This window comes from Bidens hawaiensis, unplaced genomic scaffold (genome assembly GCF_021521415.1).
Source record: "Bidens hawaiensis isolate Kalapana, Puna unplaced genomic scaffold, B.hawaiensis_p1.1 tig00007388_1, whole genome shotgun sequence".
Taxonomy (NCBI): domain Eukaryota; kingdom Viridiplantae; phylum Streptophyta; class Magnoliopsida; order Asterales; family Asteraceae; genus Bidens; species Bidens hawaiensis.
In genome coordinates this window covers 1-15,916 of record NW_027491510.1, presented here as the reverse complement: position 1 = coordinate 15,916, position 15,916 = coordinate 1, and positions in this window count along the sequence as shown.

Genomic DNA, 15,916 nt, shown 5'->3' with positions numbered 1-15,916 from the left:
ACCCTGCTGCGGTTACTACTCTTCATGTTGTAACAGGTTCATAGGTTTAATATTTTTCATGTTTTATATTACTTACATGAAGAACTGATCAACATGTGGCATCAGAGTGATGTTGATTAATCAGTTCCTCATGTTTTCCGTAAATCTGGAATTGAATCAGAAGACATGGACTAAAACTTAATAAACCCTAATTTTTTAAGTTTCTTTTTTTTTCATGTTCTATTACGAAAACAATACATGAAACTGTTTAAAATCGCTAAAATTCATATTTAGTAAACTCTAATATTTTGAAATCTGTTAATTTCATGTTTAAAGATTTCGATTCCAAGTTTTTTTTATGTTTAATTGCTAAAATTTTCGATGATGTTCTTCGTGTTCATCATTATTATCGAAAATTATACATATGTTGGTTCAAAATCTAGATTAAAATTTGTTAATAATTATTTAGGAAAATATTTTTTCAAATCTTGGATAACTTAGAAGTTTTAATATTTTTTTAAAAGATTTGAATCCCCTTAAAATAGGAAACAAATATAATTGTTAATCATTAAAAAGATTTGAACCAAATCTTATCATTATTAATTTAGTTAATAAAGGTCATGGGTTAAGGGCTTAAACCAGTTTACGGGTTCACGGGCTATTTAAAAATCATGTATTATGAGCTTAAAATAGCGTATGTGTTCTAAGATTTTATGAGTTTCTAAAATGGGTTGGGGTCATAACCCATAAACCCGAAAACTCACTAATACCGGAATCAAAATTTTCCCTAATACTCCATAAAATCATGTAAAAACCCAAATACTGAAAAACCCACTAAAAGCCGGAAACTGGCAATTCTCGGGAACCCAAAATTTCCGAGAACTAATTCCGCAAAATAAGGTTTTACCGGAAACTTAAAAATCCTTACTCTAAACATTTTCCGCTATTAACTAATTAAATGTTTTGTAAACCTTAAATATTATAAAATTTTACAAAACATAAAGGCTTAACTAGAATGAACATTTGATGTAACACTTCTGCCCAAAGGTGATGAGTTACATTTACCCTATCATTCAAGTATAACTGAAAAGCTTTTGTTAGTTTTGCCTAACATGATACAAATGTCTCACTTCTGCCCAAAGATGATTTGTTACATTTTTATTTAGCAAAACTAGCCCGTGCATAATTAAAATAATTGTCTCACTTCTGCCCAAAGGTGATGTGTTACAATTGTTTTGCACATATACTTAAATAATTTTTAATTCTGCCCAAATGTGATTTATTTTTTGTTTAAGTAGAACTATTAATTATAGTCTATTAGTTTGATGTTAATAATAGACATATCACATCTTCAATAAAATATAGTGGTCCTCATATTAATGATCCTTCATTAATCTAATGATCATAAACTTTAATCTATATTATTTTAATATCCTATAATATTACTCACTATATTTTCTTCCATAAATAACGATCTCATCCAAATCATTCACTCTAATCTTAATATACAATTGAATTTTGTCTCATAAAGAGTTTTAATAACATTTAGCTCTTCTCTATTTTAATTATTCATTAAGACATGATATGGTTATCCTACTGCTCTTTCTAATAACAATCATTATATTAAAAAACTAGAGCATAACAAATGGGATGCGTCAATCATAATGTCTCTTATAATAATGATAATCAATATTTTATTTAAATAAATGTTATCACTAGAGTTATTCTTGATTTAGTTTTTCCTAAGACTAATCAAAATAACTCATAAGATGCATGCATTCTTTCTTGAAAATTCTAACTATAAGGTTAAATGGCATTAACGAATACATCATAATGTAAAATACCATGACCCATAAAATTAAGGGCTTACACATGGAAATAAATACATTTTTTTAGTACCTTACATACTAAAATTTTCAGCTACACAATATGGTGCCTTACGAATCAACTATAACACTCAGAAGTAACAAAAGAAAATGAGTGTGTTGATCAGCAACATATGTACACGAAAAGAAATGTCCGGTGATAGAAATAAGATGTTATACAACTCACTACACTAAAACCTAAAAGAGGATAATTCTAAGGTTCATAGACAAAATACAAGTATTACTTCCAGCTTTAGGTTTCTTAAGGAGAAGTCCCATTGTAAAAATATGCCATTAGATTAGGCATAGACATTACAAGACTATCCATAATTCAAAAGAACAACTGGCTAAAATTGATAGTTGTATAATAAGGATATATAAGTCTGCTAATCATAATATTCCCATTAACACATGATTTGTTGAGTCTAGTTCTATATGTTTACCCAAAATCAACAAATAGCTAACATGAGTGTTAGTGAAAAATTTAAATGTTAAGGTTATTAGAACCATGATAAACTGTCTTTTAATTACACTTTATGATACCTTAAATATTTTGAAGATTAATCAGAATTTAGTATCAATACTTAAGTTGCATTATGACAGTTATATGGTTTGCATAGCCAACATAAAGTCACTCTTACCTTAAACTCTTATATTATTTGTTATCAATATCTGGATTGAAACATTTATAAAATAGAACTAGATGATAATGTATACTTTCACAACTTTTGTTATAATGCAAATAAAAATTTAACGAAAGAAAAATGAGACCTATAATATTCAACTATTAAAACCAAATTTCATGAGATATCATGACATGGTTGATGAGGGTGATTTTAAATCATGTGTTAAATGCCATAAACATTACTTGGCTTAAGGAATAAGTACGGGTCCACCATAAGTTATATTTCACTGACATTCGTGAAACTTATTCAAACGGAATATTCAGACATAATTCTTTTATCATTTAAAATGCTATTTACTTGTATCTAATCAGTATTTTATGGTCCGCGGTCTTAAAGAGATCCGTTCATATATATTAATATGATTTCTTCTAAATATGTCCTTTAAGTTTATTATGACATCTGGACGTTAATGGAATCAAATCTAGTCTAACATATTGTAACACCCCGTAACCGCAGCGGAAACGTACACGGGATGCAACAGACACATCTGATATCAACAGCATTGCTTATAAAGAAAATACCACTACATTAATTTATAACATATTACATTGTTGCGAGTTGCGTTACTGTCTAGGTGTTACACACATATATTACCAATAAGACAGTAATATATATTCATTACAAAATACAGAGCAGCAAACTTCCAACAGGTAGCACAGATAGTTAAGCACATATCAATCATTCCAACCTGGGCATACCTAGAAAGCATGTAAAGAAAACGGGTCAACTACGAATAGTTGGTGAGTTTCACTAATTTAAATAAACCATAAATCAGTATAAAAATCATATGTTAATGATGAAATTATGCTAAGCCCGTTAATGAAAACTCTATTAATCCCAAAAACACAATAAATGACCCCTGGGGACACTGTTAACCCAGAACATATCCAATAACCCCTGGGGACACTGTTAACCCAGTACATATCAAATAACCCCTGGGGACACTGTTAACCCAGTACATATCAAATAACCCCTGGGGACACTGTTAACCCAGTACATATCAAATAACCCTCTGGGGACACTGTTAACCCAGAACCATATCCAATAACCTTTGGGGACACTGTTAACCCAGAAACATATCCAATACCCTCTGGGAACACTGTTAACCCAGAAATATATCCAATAACCCTCTGGGAACTAAGTTACCCCAGAACAATTCCAATACCCTCTGGGAACACTGTTAACCCAGAAATATATCCAATAACCCTCTGGGAACTAAGTTACCCCAGAACAATTCCACCCGATAAACAAATTATCTATTCTATGCATCATACCATATATATATATATATAAATATACAAGTGTTTCCATACGATCGGTATGTACTTAGATAATTTAACACAATCATGCTTTCCGCCCCGGGAAAATATTTAAAACAGTTCATTAAAAGGGGCTCGTGAAAACTCACCTTTTTGTGAGTCGGTGGGTAATACAATGAACAGCTACGTGCCTGGATCTGTAATATAATATCTAGTCGTTACTATATAATTCCCATAAACTAAATCCGTATTAATCGGTACATCTGGGGACATTGTTAACCCAGTACTGTACTCGATCCGGGGACAATGTTAACCCCGTGACACTCCTAAGGACTCAGATTGTGCCATTACTTAGAGTCGGACGGTCAAAATTATCATTTTTATGTTTTCCTTGATTTGCGTGCCTAGCACGGTCATCCGTTTTTAGTTTCAAAAATGAGTTTATTCACACTTAACCCAAAAATGGTGTTTGAATGCTATTTTAGTTAAAGTGGTGAAATTAGAGCTCGGTTTGACACCCCGTTTGGCCGCGGGGCCCGTTTCCGTCATTTAGGTGCCGGAAACAGTAAAATCGGTAAAATTACCCAAATCATCCGAATTATTTTCGGATGATTTATTTTACTTATTTTACTTAGTTTTATGAAAATGGTCCATTTTTAGGTTTTTATATACCAGTCAGCTCGCTTATGCGAGATTTGCCGGTTTACACGTTTTAAGCTTTAAATATTTGTTTTTATGTTCATTTTAGCACAAATAATTACCCGTTTAGTCTCGGGTCTTGAAATTTTGCACAAAACTTATTTTGACAGAAAGAAAATTTTACAAAATTTTCCAGATTTATTTTCCTATATTTACATTTATTTATCTATTTTTAAACCTTTTTAATACACTAAATATGTCAAAAATATCAAAACACTTTAGAAAAATCCCAAATTTTTCTGGGATGGTCCTTGCCATCCTCATAACTCCCTGGAATTTTTCCAGAATTTAAAACTCATTTTTCAAGCCATTTTCACCCAAAACCGAGCTAGAAAGCCCTGGAACTCGTTTCACCGAAAAGCCTACTTAGACTTTTCTAACTGAGCTCAAATTTTGTGGGTGACTTTTATATGTTATAGAAAGCTTATCTTAAATTTTCCAGAATTTTTCATCATGTTTAGCTATTTTTCACTATTTTTGGCCAAAACTGAGCATTAAATTCAACAAATATTCATCTTTTATCCAAAAATTACCAAAAATTCACAGATCTCATATTTTCATGTGTAGATCATCTCTGTGAAATTTCGTGACCCGACTCTAAGCACACGAAAATCTGTCCAAATTTCATATACACACGAAAACCGAACTATCTTGTGTTTTCTAGCTTTAGATCGCAAGGATCTCGGTTTCTAGCCTTTGCTTGCCGCTAGACACAACACTTACAAGCACAATAACACTATACCAAGCAAACTATACCAATCAATCAAACCATTTCTTTCAAAGTGTCGGTTTTTTAAGTAAAAACAAAGGTTTTTAACCGTAAAAATCCGTTCTCGACTCTTTTTACTCATTTCTTGGACCAAGATCCCTTGTATAACATGTATACATCACTTGATCATGCAAGAGTCGGTTTCATCTCGGACTTTTACCCGTCTTTCACATGGAAAACTCATTTTACACGATTTCAACCGTAAAATTTCGTTCTAAACACTTTTAACTCATCACTTGGATCAAGATCCTTTGTATAACTTGTATACATCCCTTGATCACACGAGAATCGGTTCCATCTCGGGTTTTCACCCATTTTTCACATGAAACTTCCTTTTCTCAAGATTATAGAGTTAGAAACAAGAATCAAGCATAAAAACATGTTTTATACCTTCAAATCTTTGGTTAGAGATCAAGAAATTTGTTGGACACTTGAAGTTTGAGAGGATTTGGGAGAGAATTGATGTAAAAAAAAATGAAATGAAATGTATAATGGGTGTGTAGAGGGCCGGCCCTAATGGAGGTGTTGGGGGGGGGCCACAAGTTCAATATTAGCCACACATTTGGATTACACAATCCGGATAATGTTGTGGATAGTCCTGGTTCAGTTCGTTTCTCGTTTAAACTCGTAATTCGGCTTGAAACGAAATTAAAACGGTCGTTTTTCGGGTTAAAGTAAAATTTACATAAAACTGATTTAAAAACTTTAAAAACTTAAACCATGACATTAAAACATCATATTATTAATAACTACGCATCTTTTTCGGCTTGATCGATGCGTCTCTTGCTTGGTTTGGTGTTAAAGGTTTGCGTTATCGTACCGACGTACTAATAAATCGAAATCCTTTTTCTGTGCTATAATTCACTTATCCCGAAGCATTAATACTTCGTAAACATCACTTAAACATTATATACTTCGTCTATAATGTAATTCCCGATTCGTTCGGGTTTCAATAATCGTTCATTGGTTAATTGAAATTCCAATACGATTCACTATATAATCGAGTATGATTCGTACTATGAATCATACATACTCGTATAAACGTACTATAACTCATATAATCAATATTAAATGACACGTAAATAGCATATTCCGGCTAGGGTATACCTGGATTTGCCGGAATCGTTACATTCTCCCCCCGTTATAAAAATTTCGTCCTCGAAATTTTACATGTCAACTACTTCCTTTTGAGGAAATAGGTGGGGGTATTTCTTCCGAAATTCATCCTTTCGTTCCCAAGTAAATTCTGGGCCTCGTTGCGAATTCCATCTAACTTTGACCAACGAGATCTTATTGTGTCTAAGTTGCTTGATTTTCCCGTCTACTATTTCTATGGGCTCCTCTACAATGTTGAGCCTTATCATTTATTTGAACACCCTCTAAGGGTAACACCGATGTCTCATCCGCCAGACATCTTTTCAAATTTGACACATGAAACACGTTATGAACTGCACTTAGTTCCTCCGGCAGTTCTAGTCGGTAAGCTACCGGACCGATCTTTGCAGTAATAATGAATGGTCCCAATATATCTAGGGGCCAACTTCCCCGCCTTTCCAAATCTGACCACTCCTTTCCAGGGTGATACTTTCAAATATACCTTTTCACCCTTCTCAAATGACAACGGTTTTCGACGGGTATCGGCATAACTCTTCTGCCGGTCCCGCGCGGCTTTTAGGTTGTTCTTAATTTCAAGAATCTTGCTGGTCGTCTCCTGGACCAGATCCGATCTAATGACCTGCGGGTCTCCCACTTCAGACCAGCAAAGTGGTGATCGGCACTTCCGCCCATACAATGCTTCATAAGGTGCTGCCTTTATACTGCTATGGTAACTGTTATTATAGGAAAATTCAACGAGTGGGAGATGTTGATCCCAATTCCCTTAAAGTCCAGTACGCAGGCACGAAGCAAATCCTCCAAGTTTGAATGGTCCCTCTCAGACTGACCATCGGTCTGAGGGTGGTAAGCTGTGCTTAGGTCAATACGTGGTTCCCAACGCTTCTTGGACAGCTTGCCAAAGTTTGGAGGTGAAATGGCTATCCCTATCGGAGATGATCGAGATGGGGATGCTATGACGAGACACTATTTCATTTATATAAATTTGCGCAAGTCTCTCGGTGTTATAATTATTTCTAATTGGAATAAAATGTGCCGATTTGGTTAATCGATCCACGATTACCCAAATTGCATCATGACCTCGGGGCGTCTTGGGGAGATGCGTCACAAAATCCATTGTGATCTGTTCCCACTTCCACTCCGGAATTTCCGGTTGTTGTAACATTCCCGAAGGTTCTGGGTGCTCCGCCTTAACCCTCGCACACGTTGTACACTTGCCGACGTATGTGGCTATATCCTTTTTCATACCTGGCCACCAGTAAAATTCTCTCACATCCTGGTACATTTTATCAGATCCCGGATGTATGGAATATTTCGACTTATGCGCTTCGTCCATGATTAATTCACGAAGGTCATGGAGGGTCGGGATCCAAATCCGATTTTTTGAAATAGAGAATTTCGTCCACACGTTGTTCGAAATTCTTCTCGTTCCCGAAAAGTCCTTCTTTATCCAATTGGTCCTCTTTCAACGCCTCGCGTTGAGCGACTCGAATCAAATCCGAAAGGTTTCGACTGGACTATCATCCCCAACGCTCGCACGCGTAGTGGTTTGACTCGATCCTTCCTACTCAAGGCATCGGCTACGACGTTAGCCTTGCCGGGGTGATATCGAATGTCACAGTCATAGTCACTCAGCAACTCGACCCATCTTCGTTGCCTCATATTCAGTTCTTTCTGATCGAATATGTGTTGCAAACTTTTTATGATCAGTGAATATGGTGCACTTTGTATCGTAGAGATAGTGTCTCCAGATTTTAAGTGCAAAGATGACTGCTCCCAGTTCCAAGTCATGAGTAGTGTAGTTTTTCTCATGAACCTTTTAATTGTCGAGACGCATAGGCTATGACCTTTTTATTTTGCATTAACACACATCCTAACCCTTTACGGGATGCGTCACAATATACAACAAATCCATCGTCTCCGTCGGGGAGACTTAAGATTGGCGCTTGACACAACCTTTGCTTTAGCGTTTGAAACGCCGTTTCCTGCTCTTCACCCATTCATATTTCCGATCCTTTTGAGTCAGGAGGGTTAAAGGTGGGCGATGCTGAAAAGTTCTCTATAAATCGACGATAGTATCCAGCTAAACCTAAGAATTGGCGGATTTCCTTCGGAGATTTAGGCGCTTGCCAATCCTTAATTGCTTCAACTTTACTCGGATCAACGTGTATTCCTTGGTGGTTTATAACGTGACCGAGGAATTGCACCTCTTGTAACCAGAAGTTACACTTGGAGAATTTTGCATACAACTTCTCCTGATCCAAAAGTTCCAAAATTAACCTCAAATGTCGCTCATGTTCTTCTTTACTTTTTGAATATATCAAAATATCGTCAATAAATACAATGACGAATTTGTCGAGGTAGGGTTTACAGACTCGGTTCATGAGATCCATGAACACCGCTGGCGCATTTGTTAGCCCAAAAGGCATAACTAAAAATTCGTAGTGGCCGTAACGAGTCCGAAACGCGGTTTTCGGGATATCCTCCTCTTGAATTCTAACTTGGTGGTATCCCGATCTAAGATCAATTTTGAGAAATAGCTCGCACCTTGTAGTTGGTCGAACAAATCATCGATTCGGGGAAGAGGATACCTATTTTTGATGGTTAATTTGTTCAATTCCCTGTAGTCAATGCACATTCGAAGGCTTCCGTCCTTCTTTTTCACGAATAGTACGGGTGCACCCCACGGGGAATAGCTGGACGAATAAATCCCCTTATCCAACAATTCCTGCAACTGGTTGGATAATTCTTGCATCTCGGACGGTGCAAGTCTGTAAGGGGCCTTAGCAACAGGGCCGGCTTGAGGTAATAAGTCGATTCTGAATTCGACTTGTCGGGTTGGCGGTAATCCAGGAAGTTCTTCTGGGAAAACATGTGGAAATTCGCGTACCACGGGAATATCGTCCACTCGTTTTTCCTCAGAATCAGTGGCCGTCAGGCTCGCTAGATACGCCACACATCCCTGACGCATATATTTTAGCGCCTTGAGGTGAGATATAAATGGCATCATATTGCCCGACTTATCACCCTGCACTAATACTTCTTCGTCATCCGACACCCGGATTTTGACGAGTTTCTTTTCACAATTTATCTCTAACCTTATTACGTGCTAACCAATCCATTCCCACTATCACATCAAAACTACCCAGTTCTACTGGTAACAAGTCAATCAGGAAGGATTGTTCGTTTAGAATAAAAGGACAATTCCGAACAATTTGATTGACTATCATGGTCTTACCGTTAGCAACTTCTACGGTATAGGGTTCTATGGATTCACTAACCGCATGTTTGCTAATGACAGGAATTTAACGGAGACGAACTTCTATCAGCACCCGTATCAAATAATACAGAAGCGTAATGGTCAGAAACAAGGAATGTACCTGTCACTACGCTGGGGGTCCTGACGTGCTTCGCTTCGCCCCTCATCACAAAAGCTCGGCTTCTCGCCTGGTTGGACGACGATGCCTGACCCGCGGGTTGCCGCCCATTTCTTCCTTGATTCAGCTTCGGACAGTTTTTCTTGAAAGTGATCTGTGCTACCGCATTCGTAGCAAGCACAGCTGGTGGTCACCAATTGGTTTCCTGGGGGTTTTGCTGTTGGGGTGGTTGGTTCCTAAATGATTGCGCACGGATAGGTTGCGGGTTGACGGTTCAGGTTGTTCAAGTTTGTCCTACAACTGGGTGCGTAGTGCCCAAACCTGCCACACCGGTGGCACACCACCTCTTTGCACACGCCACCATGGTGGTAACCACAATTTCCCACATTTAGGAAACGTTCCCCTCTGCGGTTCTTGCCTTCCGCCCGAACTAGTCATGGCGTAGTTCTGGGCAGTGGGTCTAGCACACGTTACCTTGCTGTTTCTCCCGGATCCTATTGTCATACGTACCACGCTTTCCTCCAGCCGACTCTCCTGTCGTCTTTAGCGATCCACTCCTTAAGAAATCATACGTGACAATACCAGCCTGTGTCACTACACCCTCATACGTCTGGTGTCCTCCCACGTTAACTATACTCCTCACTACTGCAGTAAGTCCCCAAATATAACGTTCCACCCTCTTTGACTCTGGGGTGACCAACCACGGCACTAATCGTGACAGTTCATTAAACCGGTTGGTATATCCCAAAGTGGTCCGCCCCATGCATCTCTAGGTTCCACAACTCATGTTCCAGTTTCTGCAATTCATTCTTTGGGCAGAAATGTTTCAAAACAAGATCCTTAAGCTCTGTCCAGGTCATGCGGGTTGTCGCCGCCTGACCTCGAGTCTGTACTATGGTGTTCCACCATGTCAAGGCATGGTCTGGTGAACGTACAGGTGGCGTACTTAACGACACAATCCTCGGGACAGTTGCTGATATTCACCACTGACTCTATTTTCTCTAACCATTTCACTAACCCATTCGGTCCTTCCGACCCGTTAAACTCTAAAGGCTTGCATAACATAAAGTCCTTGATTGAACAACCCCTGGATGGTCCAGTGCGGTGTGGTCTCTACAGTAGGTATAGGGCCATTACTGTCGGTAGCGACCACCGTAGGCGGTGCGTCATTACTCGAATCGTGTTATCGGTAGGTGGAGGATTAGCATTATGTTCCCCGCCATTATTTATGGGCGTCTTGATTGCTCGGAGGGGTTGGATTAGATGAATTATTAATACTGGCGGCGATGCGCGATACTATAATCCGGTATCGCCGCCTCCAACTGTTGAGCAATCAAACGGCTCACATCTACTTCCGATATTTTCGTTGATCGTTTCGGTGCCATTCTACACAACATCAAGAAAACACATATAATTAATACCATTCCAAATTATGAAACACAAAACACATTCCATACATTAATAAACATTAGTACATATTTCACAACATCCGTTTACATACTTCCCAGTCATCATTACATAACTAAGTTTTAATACAAAGGGCCTATGTTGGTATCATCCTCGACATAACCGCAATGGGTCAGTGCTTGAATGATACCCAAAAGTATCGATAATGATATGCCCTACAAGAGACCCCCTATGGGCCAGTGGTTGTATCATAACTAAACAAGATTCACTCCATGTTAGCATCACCACTAACTGCTCACATGGAGTATCAAAAAGCGGTTCAAGATTCTACCATCTAACACATCTACACATGGTGGTAAACCAACCCCACCAACACCGCCACCAGCACCACCAACACCGCCACCAATAACCCGGATTCGGGTTTCCATCTGGCCGATCAACCAGTGGGAGTATGAGCACTCCCTCTTTAACTAGTTAATAGTATACTGGTGGTCCAGTATGCTGTCCCCGAGGTACGTCCGTCTCTGTACCCCCACGACCAGGGCGGCAGAGTGCTCGTTCACCTGTTCGGTGAGAACACGTAGCCAAGCCGCCAAGTCCCGTTCCTGCCTCGGAAGACCCCACACAGGTAGGGTCGCAGGCTCGGGCTGGGGGCGGGAAGACTCGCCCCGGTGGTATGTGGATCTGGGTGGGGTAACGGTGGGGCGGAACTAACGGGGCACTGATCCGCGCCGTGAGGCGGGGACCGTGTCTGGGGGGAATCGGGGCGGTCTGTGGTTGCGGGTGGTGTAGGAGATCTGGGTAACCCTAGCAGGGGAGGGTAAACTAGCACTCCTAGCTGGGGTGGTCTGTCTAGAGGCACTATGACTAGCCTCTGAGGCTCGGAGCTGGGTGCTAAACTTGGGCTTCCAGAGGCCCCGGAACTGACCTCTTCCGGGTCCTCTTCCGTCGACACACTAGGTGTTTCTTGCCATTTTTACCTGCACACAAGGTTACAAACATATAGTCCCTTTCCATAGTGTAATTCATAATTAAATTAATCATGCACTTACTTATACAATTTTGCCACATAATAATATTATTATACATTTACACGTATGTTGCCAATTTTACCTATTAAGTCCCCCGTGACTTCCCCTGAATTCCCTCGTGCAGGACAAGTCTGTTATTATGTTCGGACCATAATAACCCACTTGTCCAACCAAGTTCATCCCGATCTCGTCACTATATATTATTAGTTGATATTCAGATCCTATAATACTTGAGCTACTGGTTATATTTTAGATATCTCTTTTTCAGACATCCTAATTCTTTATAACCAATGGCTCTGATACCAAGTTCTGTAACACCCCCGTAACCGCAGCGGAAACGTACACGGGATGCAACAGACACATCTGATATCAACAACATTGCTTATAAAGAAAATACCACTACATTAATTTATAACATATTACATTGTTGCGAGTTGCGTTACTGTCTAGGTGTTACACACATATATTACCATAAGACAGTAATATATATTCATTACAAAATACAGAGCAGCAAACTTCCATCAGGTAGCACAGATAGTTAAGCACATATCAATCATTCCAACCTGGGCATACCTAGAAAGCATGTAAAGAAAACGGGTCAACTACGAATAGTTGGTGAGTTTCACTAATTAAATAAACCATAGATCAGTATAAAAATCATATGTTAATGATGAAATTATGCTAAGCCCGTTAATGAAAACTCTATTAATCCCAAAAACACAATAAATGACCCCTGGGGACACTGTTAACCCAGAACATATCCAATAACCCCTGGGGACACTGTTAACCCAGTACATATCAAATAACCCCTGGGGGACACTGTTAACCCCAGGTACATATCAAATAACCCCTGGGGGACACTGTTAACCCAAGTACATATCAAATAACCCTCTGGGGACACTGTTAACCCAGAACCATATCCAATAACCTCTGGGGACACTGTTAACCCAGAAAACATATCCAATACCCTCTGGGAACACTGTTAACCCAGAAATATATCCAATAACCCTCTGGGAACTAAGTTACCCCAGAACAATTCCAATTACCCTCTGGGAAACACTGTTAACCCAGAAATATATCCAATAACCTCTGGGAACTAAGTTACCCAGAACAATTCCACCCGATAAACAAATTATCTATTCTATGCATCATACCATTATATATATATATATAATATACAAGTGTTTCCATACGATCGGTATGTACTTAGATAATTTAACACAATCATGCTTTCCGCCCCGGGAAAATATTTAAAACAGTTCATTAAAAGGGGCTTGTGAAAACTCACCTTTTTGTGAGTCGGTGGGTAATACAATGAACAGCTACGTGTCTGGATCTGTAATATAATATCTAGTCGTTACTATATAATTCCCATAAACTAAATCCGTATTAATCGGTACATCTGGGGACATTGTTTAACCCAGTACTGTACTCGATCCGGGGACAATGTTAACCCCGTGACACTCCTAAGGACTCAGATTGTGCCATTACTTAGAGTCGGACGGTCAAAATTATCATTTTTATGTTTTTCCTTGATTTGCGTGCCTAGCACGGTCATCCGTTTTTAGTTTCAAAAATGAGTTTATTCACAATTAACCCAAAAATGGTGTTTGAATGCTATTTTAGTTAAAGTGGTGAAATTAGAGCTCGGTTTGACACCCCGTTTGGGCCGCGGGGCCCGTTTCCGTCATTTAGGTGCCGGAAACAGTAAAATCGGTAAAAATTACCCAAATCATCCGAATTATTTTCGGATGATTTATTTTACTTATTTTACTTAGTTTTATGAAAATGGTCCATTTTTAGGTTTTTTATATACCAGTCAGCTCGCTTATGCGAGATTTGCCGTTTACACGTTTTAAGCTTTAAATATTTGTTTTTATGTTCATTTTAGCACAAATAATTACCCGTTTAGTCTCGGGTCTTGAAATTTTGCACAAAACTTATTTGACAGAAAGAAAATTTTACAAAATTTCCAGATTTATTTTCCTATATTTACATTTATTTATCTATTTTTAAACCTTTTTAATACACTAAATATGTCAAAAATACCAAAACACTTTAGAAAAATCCCAAATTTTTCTGGGATGGTACTTGCCATCCTCATAACTCCCTGGAATTTTTCCAGAATTTAAAACTCATTTTTCAAGCCATTTTCACCCAAAACCGAGCTAGAAAGCCCTAGAACTCGTTTCACCGAAAAGCCTACTTAGACTTTTCCAACTGAGCTCAAATTTTGTGGTGACTTTTATATGTTATAGAAAGCTTATCTTAAATTTTCCAGAATTCTTCATCATGTTTAGCTATTTTTCACTATTTTTGGCCAAAACCGAGCATTAAATTCACCAAATATTCATCTTTTATCCAAAAAATTACCAAAAATTCACAGATCTCATATTTTCATGTGTAGATAATCTCTGTGAAATTTCGTGACCGACTCTAAGCACACGAAATCTGTCCAAATTTCATATACACACGAAAACCCGAACTATCTTGTGTTTTCTAGCTTTAGATCGCAAGGATCTCGGTTTCTAGCCTTTGCTAGCCGCTAGACACAACACTTACAAGCACAATAACACTATACCAAGCAAACTATACCAACAATCAAACCATTTCTTTCAAAGTGTCGGTTTTTTTAAGTAAAAACAAAGGTTTTAACCGTAAAAATCCGTTCTCGACTCTTTTTACTCATTTCTTGGACCAAGATCCCTTGTATAACATGTATACATCTCTTGATCATGCAAGAGTCGGTTTCATCTCGGACTTTTACCCGTCTTTCACATGGAAAACTCATTTTACACGATTTCAACCGTAAAATTTCGTTCTAAACACTTTTAACTCATCACTTGGATCAAGATCCTTTGTTAACTTGTATACATCCCTTGATCACACGAGAATCGTTCAATCTCGGGTTTTCACCCATTTTCACATGAAAACTTCCTTTTCTCAAGATTATAGAGTTAGAAACAAGAATCAAGCATAAAAACATGTTTTTATACCTTCAAATCTTTGGTTGGAGATCAAGAAATTTGTTGGACACTTGAAGTTGAGAGGATTTGGGAGAGAATTGATGTAAAAAAAAATGAAATGAAATGTATAATGGGTGTGTAGAGGGCCGGCCTAATGGAGGTGTTGGGGGGGGGGGGGCCCACAAGTTCAATATTAGCCACACATTTGGATTACACAATCCGGATAATGTTGTGGATAGTCTGGTTCAGTTCGTTTCTCGTTTTAAACTCGTAATTTGGCTTGAAACGAAATTAAAACGGTCGTTTTTCGGGGTGTTAAAGTAAAAATTTACATAAAACTGATTTAAAAACTTTAAAAACTTAAACCATGACATTAAAACATCATATTATTAATAACTACGCATCTTTTTCGGCTTGATCGATCGTCTCTTGCTTGGTTTGGTGTTAAAGGTTTCGTTTATCGTACCGACGTACTAATAAATCGAAATCCTTTTTCTGTGCTATAATTCACTTATCCGAAGCATTAATACTTCGTAAACATCACTTAAACATTATATACTTCGTCTATAATGTAATTCCCGATTCGTTCGGGTTTTCAATAATCGTTCATTGGTTAATTGAAATTCCAATACGATTCACTATATAATCGAGTATGATTCGTACTATGAATCATATATACTCGTATTAAACGTACTATAACTCATATAATCAATATTAAATGACACGTAAATAGCATATTCCGGCTAGGGGTATACCTGGATTTGC